The sequence below is a fragment of the Pempheris klunzingeri genome, chromosome 23, assembly GCF_042242105.1.
Source record: "Pempheris klunzingeri isolate RE-2024b chromosome 23, fPemKlu1.hap1, whole genome shotgun sequence".
In the NCBI taxonomy this organism is placed as follows: Eukaryota; Metazoa; Chordata; class Actinopteri; order Acropomatiformes; family Pempheridae; genus Pempheris; species Pempheris klunzingeri.
Window position 1 is genome coordinate 5,822,678 of NC_092034.1, and position 17,234 is coordinate 5,839,911.

Sequence of the window (17,234 nt, forward strand, 5' to 3'; positions counted from 1 at the left end):
TGGCAGCAATGTTTTTTAATCTGTCCTTTCAACATGGGCTGCCTTTAGAGGCGAGATGAGAGGGTGTTGTGTCAAGATGGATGCCTGCTTCTTTGATCATCTCTGCAGGGTGTGACTGTTTTCAAAGCGCCTGGGGAGAAATTAGGAAAAAAAATAAATAAATAAAAAGGCAAAAGTTGGCAAATTGCGGTTGGTACAGACATAATTTTCCTACATTTTAGCATGTTTCAAAGATATCAGGTATCCAACACAAAGTCAGCCGTAATGTGTCATAAGCAACGCCCTTTTGCATTTTTAGATCACGTCTCATTCATAGCATTACAACACTTGATTTATTGATTATAAGCTTGGATTGATTACAGAGTGCATGATGGTTTTCTGCTAAACTCAAAGACATGTTATTAGGGGTTTAGTATTTTAGGCTGTTTGAAGTTTAAACCAACCCTGCAAGACAAAAACTTTAGAGTACATCATTAAAAATGCATTGAACATAGATAGATGGATAGCAGTTTAGTGCAACATAACAAAGTGTCTCCCGCCACCATCCGCAAAAAAACACAAATTACTGTTTTTACACGTTTTTTACACAGATTTAAGAACCAAGACATCAATGTGTTAATTACTGAGCTTTAGAGGCGTTGATACTCAGATTTTGTTACCTTTGGACAGTCGAGCTAGGCTTTTGCCTTTGTTTCCATTTTTGTGCTAAACTATGCTAACGCACGAATTTGAAAATGGTAACAAACCATTTGAAAAGGCTGCGAATAGGAATAGTTCTACATTTTACGAAAGACATGCTTATTGCCACTCTCAAATTTGTCCATTAAATACGAATCTATGCATTCGGTTCGCTTAGCATGGATAAAGACTAAAACAGGGAAACGGCTTAAATCAGGTAAAAAAAAGTAAGTAAAAAAATCACTACACTGAGCAACATGTTATATCTTGATTTTCTGCACAAAAACCAAAGTGTTGTGGTTTTACACGTTGCTAAGCTAAGCTAAGCTAAGCTAAGCTAACTGACTGCTGGCCTCAGGTTCATATTTACATTTTACACTCGACAAGAAAGAGAGTAAGTGTTTTTCCGTTGCTTTAAAATTATGCATTTGTCATTCAGAACACATCATCTTTATATTTTCTGTGTGTGGGTCGGACCAAGAAGTTAGACGATGCGAGTTGTTTTGAGATGAGCTGTTTTGTGTCTCTTTTATAAAAACACATTCCTTAACCTCGGTGAAATGAGCTCATCATCGAAAGGTTTATTAACACCGAGGTCAGAGCAGTTTAGGCATGAGGATTGTACAAAGTATGTAAATGTATTTTTTAAGTGAACTCTGGACACAAAAATAACCACTATATCTGTGAGTTCAAAGGTGAATCCTTGTTCAATATGAGTATTGTCACGCTGAATGGTGCAAACAGTGAATGATGAAACCACTCTTGGGCACTCATTTTGGTTTTAGCTGGCATTAGTTCAGATTAAGGCAACATGGTAACCCTAATTTATCTTTATTTGTAGCCTTTTAAGGTCCTGAATGAGGCTTTTTGGGAAATACGGATGGGGCCACATTTACATGCTCTACAATAAACTACAACAGCGCAGTCAATCATGTCTACAAATGTTGGAAACAAAATTACTGGGCTGTGTTAAAACAGAAGTTAATGGCTGGGCTGATTTCTATTAAGGTCTGTGCACTCTCATTTGAATAATGGTCTTTCCAACAGTGTTTTTTCTTTTCAGTACTTGACCCAGGAGGGAAATAAATGTGATTCCGCTTTAACACCTCCATTAATATTCAAGTGGCTTTAATACTCCAGGTTTATTTCTGACTCACAGTAATTAGCATGGCAGTCTGGAGGTAGTTTACGATAAATCATGTTCTGATTGTGCAGTTGGACGTTAGAGGAGAAAACTATGTTTCATTAGACACAATAATATAGCTATTGTGAGGAAAGAATACCTCGTAGTCAGGATTTCTGAAAACCAAAAAATGATTTTGTCATCAAATACATAATTATTTTGCTCACTGCGTTCAAAGATGACTCATTATAACACAAAAAACTATTTTCTTGTCATCTTTTGTCATCTTGAGTACATTTCCATAAAAGTGTATCTTGCTTTGAATGAAACTTTTACTTTTTGTCACTGTGGTTGTTTCATTTGAAATTTTTTTTCTTTTATTCTCTTATGGCTAATGACATATGACAAGCCTACTCCGCCTGTTTTGTCTTAAACTATGAACATCCCTTTGCTGTTACCACTTTACAATGATCACGGAGTGCCATCAAATTCAACTACTTTGTTTCATAACCAGTTTAAGACTCCTCCTCGAGGTTAAACTGATAGCCTTTACATGACCCTCATAAGCAAACGAGACCGCTGGCGAGAAGATTAGCTATACGGCTTGTTTCTATTTTGAAATTCTAAATGTCTGCCATTGGGTGAGGTTCGATGTAATGATTTACCCCGACTTATCTCGGCTCTCTTCCCTGCCCTCCTGGGGCCGTTGCATTGCCTACTGGTCTGACCACACGTTACCCAGGAGCAGCCTGAGGTCCATGTGGGAATAGCTTAGCTCTTCTGGCTGAATGGTCGGGAGGTGCGATGCGCAGTGATCATCTCGAGGTCCACTGCTCTTAATCCGAACCCAACGCTTCACTTTTCAATGTATATCTCTATTTTGCTTAGTCTCTGAGGTGTTCAAATGCAGTCTTAATTCTGGGAAATATTACCACTTTTATCTACAGTGCATGCCAAAATCAACACAAAATGAAAGCTCCATGTAGCTGCTTTAATGCTAATACAGAGTTTATAAATGGATTTTGGTCCATTTGAGGAAACTTCCAGGTGAATTCAAGTGCAAGCTAATAAAGAAAGTTTCATGCTGAAGGAGGACAACTGATAATAAGACGTCAGTACTCAGGAAGTAGCTGGCAAAGGCCGAAGTGGCGTCCGGCGCAGTGGACAGGTAGGTATTTGCATGATCGTGACTGCAAAGGTCAATGCCGGTCCCTCACGAGCGAGGATTAATATTGAACCTGATGGACCATGAGAAGCTCCAGATCTACCCCCCTCCCCCCCACACCTCCCAGGGGGTACATTTAGACAACGTTAGCCTTTCAGATTTGGCTAGCCCGCTTTCACCAGTTATATAAACCACCCATGATCCCACATTGGCCCTCTGGAGTCTGTACCCAAAATAGTTGTAGTGCAAAGGAGGGCCACGCAAGCACGAAATGTTCCTGCTGGGGTAAAGAGGTGGCCGCACGCGAGAGCAGACACTTAAAACTTCAGCCAATCTTGAAACAAGCGTCAACTGTTGACATGTGAATCGTTCAGTACATTAGTGCAAATGCAGTGGAGGTTCATTATACACATCCATTATGAGGATGTCTGTATTTTTGGAAAGACAAAAGTGAATTTATTCCCAGAAACATAATTATTTAGGCCGTACCCAAAATAGTTGCTGCAAAAGGGGGGGCCACAACAACACAACATGTTCCTGCTGGGCTCAGAGGTGGACAGACTACTGCAAGAACAGGCACTTAGCATTGACATGTATGAATTGAGGAAATCATAGTTCTTGAATAATATTGAAAATATTCAACAAAAACAAGGAAAAGAAATTGACATTTGTCACTCGATACTTGCTTCTCTGTGTGTTTTTTTTACTTTCTCGCCTCCCCTGCACTCTCCCTTCCTGAAGAGGGAGGGGAGAAAGAGCGTGGAAGAGGAGACGATGCTGCTGCAGATGATGAATCCCCCTCTGGACTGCATCCTTTCCGGCTGAGTGCATCCAGTGGGCCAGAGCCAGGTCCTGGAATCTAGCTAATGAGACACACCCCCCCGAGGGCTCTGTGCCGTCCTATTGGCAGAGCGGCTGGCGGCGGGCGAGACGATTGGCTGATCAAGTTGTGTGCAAGCAGCTGTCAGAGCGTGTTGCAAATCAAACTCACAGTATTCATATCTAGCATGGCACACAGCGAAGAAGCTAAATGAGCGGAGTGAAATGTATACTTAAACTAACATACGAAAAGTTTACAAAATTATGAAAACTACAGGTCGAATCTGAAGATGGAGTTTTTACTTTAATTCTTTAACACATATTTGATGTAAGCGGGTGACAAGTATTGAAGGATCATTAAACATATTTTCAGGTCAAGTATCAGAGAGAATTTGGCTTATTTGTTAATATTTGTTATTTCAAATTGCAACATTTTCACTAATCCTACATCTAAAGCTATTTCATACACCACATTTAACTCTGTAACTACAGCAAGCTTACTGTAGTTGATCTTTTATGTGTTTAGCTTCCCTCTTCTGGTTGAATGAGTTATGATGCCTCTGCAGAGAATCATTTTTCAGGGCTGCAATTGACTCTTTTTTCCCCCATCGAACACACCAAGACATGGCAGCACATCCAGATGTGATAGCTTACTCCACTTGCTGTAAAAAATATATACATATAGATTTTATTTATTCAGTGACATATCTAAGGAGGGCCTTTGACAATGAAAGCGACATGCTGTGTATCTTGCAACATGAATAAAATATTGTATTTTTTACTACGTGCAAAAGGCAGAGCCTCTCATCGGGAATGTCCTACAAATATTTCTGGCTGCACTTTGACTGGGATAAACTGGCCTAAACACAGTCTGGATATTTGGGGCAAAGAGGAACACCATCATGAGCCTTTACCAACATTGGAAATGTATGCACAATAGGGAAATTATATTAGATTTTATCCGAAATACACATTTATTGCCAGAAGGCGAACAAGACCAAGGGGTGCAAGACAAGTTCAAGACATTACAGTATTACAGTCCAGCAAAGGATGTGAAAAAGTTGAACCTGCTGCTTTTTCACCCCATCTTTGACATTTTGCTTCTCTGTCTCAGTGGCCCCCTATGAGCTGTGAGGCAAGTTCAGCTGAAGGTCAGGATGGGATGATGAACATTTCTGGTCATAAGCGAGCGTCCTCTGATCAGCTCATGATGGCAGATGCCTGAAGGCTGAAGAACGTCAGGAAAAAAAAAAAGAGAGCAGCAGGAGGAGGAGGAGGGCAGTGGCTATAACCAGGAGGGAAACAGAGAGAAAGAGGGAACTGAAGATGTGACTTCAGCCCGGCAGGGGAGAATGTGGGGTAGAAAGCAGGGCTGGTTTATAAAATTTTGAAATTATAGGACCCATTGCCCCCCACCCCTCCTACAAAGGAGCAAGATTCAATTACACCAAACAACTACATACAACATGGCTGTATCATTTGTAGTTGTTTTGTGTTGATTTATTGTCATTCTGTGTGTCTTTGTTGTCACGTTCTGCCTCTTTGTGGTTATTTTGCATCTCTTTGCAGTTGTTTTACATATTTTTTGTTGTCATTTAGCATCTCTGTGGTCATTTTGCTTCTTTCTGTGGTCATTTTGAGTCTTATTGCGATTGTTTTGCATTTATTTTGAGCATCTTTGCGATCTTTTGTGTTTACGCGTGGCTTGAAACGGATAAAAGATGAAAAGAATGATGCAGCAGAGGGCAGGATGGATGGACAGATCAGCGGTCAGCTGTGAGAGACAGAGAGAAAAACCTGCCCTGTATTTTAATCCACGCAGTCGGAGCAACATGTCTTTGAGTGTCAAACTGCATCGAGCAAAACACACTTGCATCTATGACCACTCCTGTCAGCTCCTCTCTTCCTTTTCCTCTTAGGTTCCCAGCTCTCTCTGCTCTTCCTTTCTCCTCTGTTGCATAGTTTGTCAATTTACATCACGTTACACGGTTTTGCCCCTTTAATCGGCCGGCGAGGGAGTTGTCCTCAGTGGGAGGGTCATAGAGTCAGTGTGTACCATCGTATCCGCCTAATTAATCAAAGCTAGATCACGTAATAACAGATGTGATATTGTCTGAATGCCCAGCAGCAGGGGTCAAAAGTTCACAGAGGATGAGCACTCTCTAGTGGTGGAAAGAGTGTCCCATCTGCACACTATGTACTCCATGTTGTGCTTTGCTCATTATTTAATGTATGCGGATGCATACACTGTACACATGCATGGATGAATGTACACCCTTGGGCAATGTTTATTTTGGTGTATTTTCATCATGCTGTGATGTTTTGTCAACGCATTTTTCTTTTCTGCTCATTTCGGCTGTCTCGTCCCGTGCACTGACACGCGCACACACACACACACAAGTACACACACACACAAGTACATACACACATACATACACACACGCAGGGAGCCTAATCCAGCAGATCCTTGAATGACCCGTTACCTTATCTGAGCTATATTATATAAGACTGAGAAAAAAAGATCTGTAGAACAGAGTAGCAGGGAATTACGTGGACAAACTTGTCACGCACATGTACGCACAGACACACACAAACACACACTCTTTATGTTAACTGCTGCAGTAGAATAAGAGATTTTTTTTCCCACTTCATCTGAACTCTTTACCATTTTAATCTCTAGATGAAAAAAAGAACAAATTCCATGTTTTGGTACAAAATGCATAAATCCAAGTCCAATCCTCATCCTAAGCATCGGGAAGCGCGCGCACACGCGCACACACACACACACACACACACACACACACACACACACACACACACACACACACACACACACACACACACACACACACACACACACACACACACACACACACACAAATACAAACACAAACACAAACACCACCTGCCCCCCCCCAGGCACCCTTACAATATTCTATTGGAGACATTACCTTCAAAACCATTTAATGGCCGTCCAGGGTGCAGGTGTAAAAGCTAATTCAGAGAGCCGTCTGGCACCTTGTAACACCCTGAAAACGTTTTCTTTCACCTTTCCTCTGGGATTATATGGAAGAAGCAGTTATTCCATCCCGGGTTTATCTCGATTACCCTTATGAAAGTTTGATGGGCTGGCAGAGAGCGGGAGTCACAGCTCTGGATGGAGGTGAAGAGCAGATTAAAGATTAATTGTGTATGTAAAATGAAGTCAGTCTTGGAAGGTCTATTTTTCTTCAGCTTAGGTCAAGTGTGAGTGTGTGTGCAAGTGTTTGAAAGGTAAAGTTTGTCAGGAGAAATAAACACATGCAAGGGGAAGCTAAAAGAACCAGAAGACCATATGGTAGGGGACTTTAGAGGTGGATCGTAAACATGTTTAGCTTTAAAAAAAGGCTTTCTTAGAGCGCTTAGAACAAAATAACTTACTTCTAGAAGACAAAGTCACTGGTTCCTAACTCATAGAGGCATCTGTGACAAAAGCGTAAGAGGAAAGAAAGACCACAGAACGACAACACTGCAAAAAATCTTGATGGCCTTAATTTCTTAAAACATGTGAAAAGATTTGCTAGATGAACCAAAAAATCTACTTGTTTCATACATATTTCAAAGAATTCTTAAAACAAGTTGAAATAATCGTATTGATCTGGCAGATTCTTTCACTTGTTAAAGAAAAAAACCAAGACCGTCTGGCTGGACAAGAAAAAAATTTAAGAGTGAAATAAAAGATTGTTTGCGGTCTATGACCAGAGCCAAACTCAAAAGTTGACAGACGCGGGTTCAGTCAATGGACTTGTACTCACAGCGCTGCCCTGCCACCTCTGTGTCTCAGTATCAAAACCGTGCGCTGGGAGCTATGTGGAGACGACTTGAATCCAAGGCCACAAAAATTCATAACCTGAAACCGAGCAGCGAAAGTGCTGAAAATAAAGAGACATGATCTGATTAGTTGTTTGTCATCATTTTATCCCACATCAAGGTTATATCTGCAGGGAGCCAAAGGACGATTTCCCTGCGTGGTCACAACACAGTATGGAGCCAAGACATATTCCTCATATTGTTGCTACAGTCCAACACTATAAGCCTTAATACAGGCTGCCACACATAAGCAAGATTGGGTCATAAACACCAGAGTGAAGCATAACATCCTCCATGACCTCAGCGGTCACCATACCTCCTTGTTACTGGACAGAAACAGAAAACGACGGCACTTTTCTTTATTCCTCAAAGACCTGGAGGATTTTTTTTTATAGAAGAAAGATCCAAAGTCCAGTGACACACAGTTAATGACTTGAATCACAGCATTCCAAGAAGGATTGAAGCTGGTCTGTGGGCAAAACAGTGACCTTAGTCTTTACTAGGGGCTTATTTATTGTTCGGTTGTTTCCATTACTCTTTTCATCCTCTAATTACTTGAAAAAAAAAAAAAAAAAAAACATACTATGCATGACCCACTTTGTATTCTGCAAATCACTGTAAAACCCTGACTTGACTTGACCTAAACAAATATATGGACTGAGGTGCTTTGGTTTGCTTTGTTTGTTTAGTGGTCAAACGAATTCACACTGTATACTGTATATTTTCATAGCACTCTAAGCTGTTCTGCACTCTACAATGACCTCTCCGTGACAGAAAACATTAAATGGAGTTCTTCAGTGTCTACCTCAAACATGGAAATTGTGTAAATGATTCTGTAAACTAGGATTTTAAGTTCTCTTTTCACATGATAAAATGTGGTTGAATTTGATGGCACCAAACGTTTTTGAGTTAATGTCAATGTCTTCTTTTCTACATAACCACCTCAATTTGAATCACTCTCCTTCCTCCCATTTGGAACCCAGGACAAGGCCACTGTCAGGAAGGCAAAAAAAGGTCATTTGTTTATTTAGCACACCCAATAAGATGAACTCCTGTGATGGTGAGCTCACTGCTTCAATACAGCAGCTTACTTTGTCTTTTGTTCTGGCGTTGCTCAAGATGTTGCTCAAACCTGAACCACTGAAGCACCAACGTTAAACTGAAAGGTAAATTACCTGCACTGTATTTCCTGCTTCTCTCCGGTTGGGAGGGAATAATTGGCTCAGTGACCTGGCCCATGACAGAGATGATGATGATCTCTTTCTTCACACACTCACCCGACCGCCAACCACACAAATGCAGCATTTTAAACCAACATTCTAGCAACTTGCTTCAGCTCAGTTTAATTGTGGTCATTTTGGTTCTATACTGCAAATTAAATGGGCACAAAGTAGGACCCCTGTTATTAGTTGCATGCAGTGACAGTGGACAACCCAGTAAACGTGAAGAAAAACACATGACATTTGGTTTAATCTATAGTTTTAGTTCTTTGATGAGAAAGTATACATTAAATTATGATGTGTTTTAACCACTTATTGTATTTCTGTCTGACTAAATCTAATGAAGATTTTTTAAATTCGCCCAAGGTTCTCACAGAGAAGAGATTTTAACATTAACAGACCATCCTGGTTTAAGTGAGCGAAATGAAAAACAAACAAATGCCAAGTATTAGTTTTCTTAAAATCAGTTGTTTACACAGTTTACTACAGTGCAGCCTGAGGCTAGTTTCAACAACACTTTTTCACATTTCTGGGTCCTTCTTGTGGATGCTTGGCACCAAGGATGAAGAGCGACATGACAGAATACAAGGTTGGTCTGCTGCAAAAACAGCGACATAAATGATAGACAAAAAGAGACAGTAGTGGAAAAACAGCCAGTCAAGTATGTCTATGTGTATGGAAAGCGTAAAAGCCTGCAGCCTGCACGTTGTAGCCTGTGGAAAGCATGCAGAAGTAGGCCCTTGTGGTTACTGTAGCATCGCTGTGACTCACGTTGTGCCTGAAGCCATTAATGCATATATGCATCCTAGTCTGTCAAATTAGTTCTCCAGTTGATTCAGCTCTGAGTATGAGTCACACGTGGCAGGTTAGGCAATTTTATTTACATGTAAGCCTGGGCTCTGGCATATTCTTTTTAATATGCTTACATTTCATCCATCAATCCTTGTTTAGAGTGAGGTTTGTTTTAGTTGTAAAGCCTGTTGTTTACAAAAGAAACAACCATCTATGTTTTCACATTTACATACAGTGGAAGCAAAGATGCAGTTTATAGTGTATGTACAGTATAAACAGTACGTACGTGTGTGCTGCTGCAAAGCCCAAGAGCGAAGTGAATCGCTCAACCCTTGCAAGTAAGCAGGCCCACATCATAAAAAATGCATACTGTGGCATATGGTGTGCCAAGCTGTGTTAGAGGCAATATTGCTACAGCCCATACACTCATAAATCCATATCCATTACTGCAATTTTTTTCTCAAGGTAGAGGTCAATAGTTTGCGTCCCATCACACAGGAGAAACCCCTCAACATCTGCTTCTGTTGCCATGGCAACTGGCTTCTGCTGCCGGTGTTGCCTGACAGATGGAGAATAGGAGGAAAAAGAAAAAAAAAAAAAACATACAGACAATCTTTTTTTTTTTTTTTATTGCTGCAGGTGCATTTTAATGCATTTTGACACAAACTGGAAAGCAGTGACGCCCGCTTTTCAGGAGCACTGCACAGTGTCACAGTGCTCAATCCTCTCACGCATCTGGACTATTACGAGTGTTTTTCCAACACATCGGAATACATCTTATTCACCTGTTCCTGATGGGTGTTCAGGGGTGGCCTCTGTACGTCAACAGCCACAGCAATACAGACCACAGCAGTCACATATACGAAGGCTCAAGTAATGTCTGTTATACATCTGTTGGGTTGCTTTTGTGTGTTCTTCACTAAGATTGGATGATTCTATTCCAGAACACCTAATAGAATAAAGGTCCATTGTAGAACATCTCTAGAATCCTCTTGAACCGAACTGAATATTGTAGAACTTTGGACAATTCTATTTCAGAATACTCCTTTAACATTCTAGAACTCTGGAGACTGAACAGTTCTATTCCAGAATATGTTCTAGAATGCTCGTGAATAGAACTAAATACTTAAAGATTTTGGACAATCTATTCTAGAATACTTTCTACGGTTGATTATTCTATTCTAAAACATTTACATTAATTTGTTACATTAATGTGTTGGACATAAAATATTCTAGAATATAATGATCCAATAGGTAAGTTATGAGGTCTGTTTGACATCCATTACCTTGTGTTTAGATTGTGCTGCAACAGTACAGGACACTTTACTTATTTATTGTAAAAGAAAAGAGGCAGCATTAATGAAAAATAAGAAACTCATAGCATTTCTGTAACACACTAAGGAATTCATGTAGCCAGTGTGCAGGTTACCTCTGTGTGCAGCAGGAAAATGTAGTAAACCAGTGTGTCTTTAGCATGACAAGTGTAGTTGTTGCATCAATTTTCAATGCAACTTCAAAGTGTATTTTTTTTTTTTACACTTTGACCTCGATTCAAACCTTATACCCCGGCTGGTAGCGCAGTGGATAATTGCGCATGCCATCGGCCTGGAGAACCTGGGTTCGACTCCCTCCCAGTCCCGGCTACCAAAGTTAGCGAGGGTTGCGTCAGGAAGGGCATCCGGTGTAAAAAAACTAACGCCAAAATCTACAAGCGGATCATCTGCTGTGGTGACCCCGGAAGGGAGCAGCCAGAAAAAAAAGGACGACAACCTCAATTCAAACCTCACACACCAGTGACGTCTGAGAAATCTAAAAGAAGGGGGGAAATACATTTAGGAAATATATTTACTCAGTCATGAAATTAATGCGACCAAATTATGTTTGCATTTTGCCTCAACATGTGTTAACCTCCGTTTAACCGCCTCACTGTAAGGCACACACTCACCTTCTGGCTCTTTTAAAGGGGCACACACATAACACACACTGATACAGCCATAAGGGCTACTGTTGCACTACAGTGCCAATTTAAAAATAAATGTATAAATAATGGACATGAATTGAAAAAAAAAAAACTATGACAGAGCCACAGGCCTGGTTTTATTACTGTAGAAAAACCACTTTTCTCATACAGAGCAGTATCCAAAATATTTGATCAGAATTTGTTTTCAGTGTTCAATGTTTTATTGAACCTTCTGTAAATCTCTTCTCCACTCGAATAGTTTGAAAAGAAATATTAGCATATCTCCACTGACAAACAAATTGAGCTATTACACAAATTAATACTTACATGAGCTGCTTGGAGTTTTTTTTTTTTTCCTCTCACAAACTGTGTTCAGATTCAAATTTAATTTCCCTAAATCTGTTTTCAATTTAACAAGAGGGTTAATGCAGGGCTATTAGAAAAATATTTTTCTCACCATCACATTAATTTAATTTCATGTTTGGTTGTGCGCACCAGAGATGGGAATTATAACAATAATGATGATAATAAAAAAGGCACCAATTAGCGTGCTCATTTGTGGTTCTGATTGTGTGATGAATTATTCATGAAATCAGTGATAACAAGAAGGAGAATGACAGGACCAGCTTGCCCACTGAGGAGGGATTGGTATAAAGACAGGACACACTGCAGCCTTTTCTAAGAAGACACACAGTCCGTTTGCTGCTGCTTGGTGGATACACTGCACAAATCAGGTACTTCTTACTCTTACAAATATAATAATTTATACTGATACTATTACAAATTTGGACGTAGTTTTATTTATATATTTGAGTCATTTTTGATTTTGGAGTACTATTGCATTTTTGATTTTAGAAAATTGTATTTTAAAAAATACCTTACATGTATAAATACTACTTTTACCCATTTGCTTTGAAAGAAAATTGCTTATTGAATTGTAGAAAAGATCAAATTTGTCAAATTCATATATTTCATTGCATGCTACACTTTGTTAATATTTTATTAATTGCTGAAAAATTTAAACCTTTTTAGAGGTTATATAGTCAAGTGGGATTTTAAAGATGATTGCTTTAAATGTACCTTTATGTGCTCACAAGAGTGACAAAATTAAAGGATTTTTAAAAATGCTCTCATTATTTCTACTCTTCATTCAGCACCCTCAAATTATTGAGAACTCCCCTCAACATGGGGGAGGTGTTTCCTGAAAACGACAGAGTCTAGGACCCAGAAGCTTCAGCGCTGCCAAATCCCTGCGCTCAGTGCATTCACAGTTCACAGGCATCTCGACCTAAATGCGATGTGACGGGAGAACCTTTACTGAAACAAACGGGAATATAGTATCAGGGAAGGCTGACCGAGCTGTGAACTGGGGCCCTAACACGGAGCAAATTAACATCAGCAAAAATAGCTCTGTGGTTTCAGATCGCTTATGTGCCAGGCAGCAAATGCATCAAGCGCTGTCAGGTCATTTTAGCCCGCAGATGTCTCATAAAACAGGCCGATGTGAGAGGGCTCCTTCGGCCGGACATCGTCCTCGAACTCTGACCAGCTCCTGAGGTGCTGCTGTTTTGTGTCCTGCGGGCAAACATCCCTAGGTCTGAGCTTTCAGTCCCACTATCATCCATCATGAGATCCCTTTCGTGATGTCTTCAGCTCTGCTGAGTAGTCTAATGATGCTATCTTTGTCACTCTGCCTTGCCAGCTGAGTGGACAGGCCTCCTTCTATGAATGCAGTTTGACTGTAAGGCCTCTAAAAGGCTTCTCCCAGCATCGCTGCTCTCGTGCACTAGTTTATACATTTTGGTTGCGCAAGGTCAACTCCTCAATTCATGACAGTGATGTACAGCTGTCAGAGCAAAGCCTCTGTCTCTGACTGACAGACAGTCCATCATGGAGCTCCAGACTGGACCGGTTTGGTCAGATGTCAGTGGTGGACTATGAGGAATCTACAACATCATCATGGCAGTGCCGCGTAAGAGCTGGTATGAAATCACTCGAAAAGCCAAACTGAGTGTATGTTTTAAAGTTGAAACAAAGCCTGATGAGAGTTGAGGCAGAGTCAAGACCTAGTCCAGTGGGCAAATCATCACCATTAAGTTGCCAAAAACTATCACGTTCCCACAGTTAAGTGTTTGCATTTTAAAAGCATACAACAGCTAACCCATAAAACCCTGTTTCACAGCATAGAGAAAAGTAATGTCAGCAAGACCGACACGTCAAAGTAAGTAAAGACGGGATTAGGACAAATTGAGAGATGAAAGAATTCACTCAAAAACACTCTTTTTACTGCTGCTTCATGCTGCACCATCTGTGCCTTTTCGTACCACCTTACATTACATTCCTACACCCAAACACAAATCAGAAAGTTCTTTATACACTTTGGATCCCAGAAGTTCTGATTTTGATTCACCAGCTGTAAAACAATCTTGCCAAAGTTTAGTTCCTGCTAGTTTAGTTTAGTTTCCTCATTACGCCATGAGGATCCGTAGGAGGGGATGTAGATGAGGGGGTCAATCAGATCAAATGAACGACTGTCAAAACTGTAGTTGACTAAGCCAATACTACCCGTGGGGTATTACTACAGAGCGCCCTACTGCCTTGTGTTTATTTATAGTCATTCACTGATCTGTCTTTTTTCTCTTCTCCATTGTTGTCTCCCATTTTGTTTCTCCCTCACTCAGCTCTCTCCGTCCATCACCCCCAGGCTGATTTTGAGCGTTTAAAATGTGCCAACAGCAGGAGCTGCAAAATCGACTGTGTGCATGTGTATGTGTGTGTGTAGTGCAGTCACAAAGAAATTAAATCTCGATATTTCGATACTTCTTTTACCCTCTGCATCTACCTCCATGGATGATTTGGCCCCCAAAGCTCAAGAGCTCTGGAATAAACACCTATACGTAATGGTTCTGTATTTAGACCAGCAGACTCTGTGACAAAAATACAGCAGGGGTAAAGCTAAATCCCATGTGGAGCACTAAAGGGAATAAAAGTTTTGTTGTTTTCAGAGCCCCAACTACAGAAATCAAAACAAAAATAGGAAACAACAGACATGCAAAGGAGGAAATAGACAGATGGAGGTGAGGATAGTGAGTCTCTCCCCTCCCTTCGCTGCTTCACAGCCCATTAGGTCAGAGCAGAGCAGGGAGCGCGGCTCTTAGGCTGGGCGGTGTAATATTGGTGAGGACACGGCTGAGGGAAGGACCGCGGAGGTTTTTAAAAGCCTGTGTTGTTGGCTGTGTGGGTGAGGTGAGATGTCATTTCGTCTCACTGCCTGAGAGCACCATCGCAGTGATATTAAAGCGTGCAGTTTCCCAGCAGCTGGTGAAGGGTGGAGGGACCCGCACGGGAGCAGGTAGACGAGGAGGAGGAGGAGGATGAGGAATAATAGCTTTAGCATTAAGTTGAGAGTTTCCCACCCATGATCTCTAAAACAAAACGCCTGTTACGACCCATCGTCTATGAATGTCTATGAATTATGAACATGTCACCAAAGACTGACTTTTCTTCCCCTTGCTTCAGCTGAATAATATTCAAAGGCCTAAAAATGCAAAATGATCCAGTAATTCACAAATGGAAACCAAAGATTAGAGGAAATTATTAACAAATTAATATAATTTTGTTGTTTTTTGAATAACAAAAATCATATTTCAAATCATCACATAAACTCTCAGATCAATCCCAGGCACTGCTTTAGACAACTGTAATGCATTAAATGGTCTTTTCTTGTGTTTGCTTGTGGAAAAGGAACTACATATACATGATAGCAAATCTGAGAATTTGTTTCCTCTGCCTCAGAGCAAATGTCTGTATTCCGCTTTAAAAAGCGACGGTCAAAACCTTAAATAGGTCGATTTAACACACTCGTTCACTCCCTCCACACCCAGAATGGGATCAGTTATGATTTAACAAGCTGAAGCCTTAAGATATATAATATTTTCCAATGTATATTCAGCCTGATGTGTAGTTTGTGGTGCTCAAAAGCTTGTAAATAATAAATCAACGTGGGAAACCTAATGTTTAGAAATATTATATAGTAAGTCAGACGAGTGGGTGGAAACAGAGTTGATAGATGTGCCGACAGAAGTTCTCAGTAACTGTGTGTTGAAGCGTTATATTTGGAAAGAAACATCAGAGGTGAAATATTCAAATGTAAATTTTACACCTTAATACAGTTGAGTCACTTTTTCGATTAATTCAATATGTGCATTGGAGAAGAAGAACAGCAAACATCTTTTTTCTTCACTGCATTGAGGAAACTGCAGTCTGCATATTCCTCAATGACTCACACTGTGACTGTGTGCTGTTCGTACTGTTTGTGTGTGTGGTACATAGTCTACATCAGGGCTACCTCTGTTCTGTGCACTATGTCAATCTCAGTGTTCATATTTGCATCTGTGGAGACGTTTCCTGCTGTGCAGTATCTACTGTACTGCACCTCTGAATACCTCCAGGGAAATTTTACATTGCTTTTGAAGCCACTGCTGCTTGAGGCAATGGAGATGAAAGAGCACAATGAAACCCTTTAACACACTATCTGTGTCCTCTGCTTTTAAGAAAACCTCTCAGGGTCAAATCTGCTTCCTTCTCTGCACATTAGCATTATCTGAGGTGAGAGGACACCTGAGAACCACAGGAGCCAGACTGCGGTAGAGGGTGTGATTTAATCCTGGTTTCTCATGCCCAGGCTTCTTTTTCGCACTTCAATCACAATTGTGAAGGTGACCTCGGGTCAAGTATCTCGAGATCACCGGACTCAGAGAAGCAACACTAAGCGTGCTCACGGCCTGGCTTTATGGGTCATGTCTCCCTCCCTGAGGGTGCACGAACACATGATGAGACACATGAAGGGCTTCGTATCTAAACATCAACACTCGGTGAAGACAGACAGATGTGGATGCATCCACACATTTTCAAATTAGATTAAATAAGGTCATAAGGTTGTGCGTATAGTATAATACACAGCCACACACACGTCTAGTGATAAACAGTACATCTGACAGAGTGCCTCAGCCATATGGCCTTACACCACATGTTGCAATTGATGTCAATGTATATACAGTACGTGTGCGACAACAGGAAAACACATGGAGTCGTGTGGACGTGTTAACACACACATCTGGCCCTGTCACGGATACAAACACTCACACACATACATGAGTGGTAAGAGCGTAACACACACAGTTCAGTATGTGTCTGCATGCAGACTTGACTTAAAATGCAAAGGGAGCCCAAACATGCCAGACGGGATCAAAATCCGCTGCTCTGTGCGCTGCCGACGCCGTGCCTCCCGGTAAGAGGAGCTGGACAGGAAGGGTGGCAGACCTTAGTGTTGGCGCTGCGGGGGATGCCAGGGGAGGTGAGGATCACACACACACAAAGTCGCCAGACACACATTCGCAGACTTACAGTATGAATGAGGGCGGAAATAACAAATGAGATTGATTCTACTACTGCATCAGAGAAAGGACGTTATCGCTCCTTTTCACGATTGAGTCTGTAATTTTACCTAAAGGTGCTTCAGTCAGTTTTTTATATTAACAATGCATTAGATGACAATGTGTAAGTTAAGCGCTGCTCCTTAGACAAACCCACAGATCAGCGCTTTAGTGGCGCACACCTGTACTGTTT